This window comes from Mus caroli, chromosome 11 (assembly GCF_900094665.2).
Source record: "Mus caroli chromosome 11, CAROLI_EIJ_v1.1, whole genome shotgun sequence".
NCBI lineage: Eukaryota > Metazoa > Chordata > Mammalia > Rodentia > Muridae > Mus > Mus caroli.
The window spans coordinates 69869446-69871218 of record NC_034580.1 but is presented as its reverse complement, the minus strand read 5'-3'; the positions used below and the strand labels follow the sequence as shown (position 1 = coordinate 69871218).

General features: G+C 41.9%; 1 protein-coding gene and 1 non-coding gene across 4 annotated transcripts in view; one reads left to right on the top strand and one right to left on the bottom strand.

Moving 5' to 3' along the window:
* The window catches only part of Smg6 (SMG6 nonsense mediated mRNA decay factor), a 235538-nt gene that overhangs the window by 222311 nt on the left and 11454 nt on the right, over window positions 1-1773 (bottom strand). The window lies entirely within an intron of this gene.
* Window positions 1424-1530, top strand: LOC115032611. The gene has a single exon (XR_003838253.1). It is a non-coding gene; the product is annotated as a U6 spliceosomal RNA (small nuclear RNA).

Below are 1773 nucleotides of genomic sequence, written 5' to 3'. Positions count from 1 at the left end.
GCTCTTCCGAAGGTCCTGAGTTCAAATTCCAGCAACCACATGGTGGCTCGCAACCATTCGTAATGAGATCTGATGCCTTCTTCTGGTGTGTCTAATGACAGCTACAGTGTACTTAGATATAATAATAAATAAATCTTTAAAAACTCTATTATGAACAAGAGGAGAATATAAATAAAATTCAAATATTGTGTGCTTGGACAATGATTTTAGAAGCTGTTAAGCATCCGTCATAGGGGCTGGATACAGTTTAGTTGGTAGGTACTTATTTATTTATCATGCAAAAGCCCTGGGTTTGATCTGCAGCACCAGATAAAAATGGGCATGGGAACTCATGCCTATAATCACAGCACTGGGAAAGCAGAGGCAGAAGACTGGAGTTAGTGTCATCCTCATCTATATGGCAAGTTCATGGCTAGCCTGGTTTATGTGAAACCCTGTTTCATAACAACAACAACAAAGCCAACACAAAAACAAATACAAGAGCCTGGTACAGTGGTATATGGCTTGCAATCCCAGCACTTGAGAGGCTTAGAAACGGACTAACAGTCTAAGCAATACAGCAAAATCCTGTCAAGAAAAGAAAAAGACAGAAAATTAGGCAGAAAGGAGGTGAAGGCAGGAGAGACAGAGAAGGAAGGGAGAGATGGACTGACTCTTCTCTTTGCTGATAATCACATTAGCTGTTTCTTATTCTTGATACCTTAGTAGCTATGACTGCCCCACCCACATCTTTTCCTCTTCTTTCAGCTTCCAGCCTAGAGTCCTCTCAGTTCCCAAGGCCCATTTCTTCTGATTAGAACCACATTCAAAAGGAGTTGGTAAAATCTAGAGAGGTTTGATCAAATGCTTACTGTGTATCTGATAAGTAGCCACTTTAGACAAAAAAGGAGTGTCAAGAGACCTGGGCAAGCACAGCATGGTGGCTCAGCCTTTAATCCAGCATTGGGAAGGCAGTCTCTGAGTTTGGAGCTAACCTGGTCTATAAATTGAGTTCCCAGCCAGCCAGAGCACCTACTAGTCTAGAGTTACTCAATGAGACTGTCTCAAAAAAAGACATCTGAGTTCGAGGCCAGCCTGGTCTACAAAGTGAGTTCCAGGACAGCCAGGGCTATACAGAGAAACCCTGTCTCGAAAAACCAAAAACCAAAAAAAAAAAAAAGACATCTGAGGGACTGGGGAGATGACTCAGCAGGTAAGAGCACTGACTGCTCTTGAGTTCAAATACCAGTAACCACATGGTGGCTCACAACCACCTGTAATGAGATCTAATGCCCTCTTCTGGTGCATCTGAAGACAGCCACAGTGTACTTAGATTATAATAATAAATAAATCTCTTTAAAAAAAAAAAAAGGAAGGAAGGAAGGAAGAAAAAAGAAAAGAAGAAAAAAGAAAGAAAACCAATAAATGAGGAAATAAATCCAGTGCTCATTTTGGTAAGTCATACACTAAAATTGGAACACTATAGAGAACATTAGCATGGTCCCTGTACAAGAATGAATCATTCAGCCGGGCGTGGTGGCGCACGCCTTTAATCCCAGCAGAGGCAGAGGCAGGCGGATTTCTGAGTTCGAGAAAGTGAGTGCCAGGACAGCCAGGGCTACACAGAGAAACCCTGTCTCGAAAAACCAAAAAAAAAAAGAATGAATCATTCCATATTTTTTAAAGTAAGAGAATAAAAATAAAGCTGGACATTGTGGTGCACCCATTAATCCCAGTACTTGGGAGGCAGAGGCAGGGGGATCTCTGAGTTCAAGGCCAGCCTGGTCTACAAAG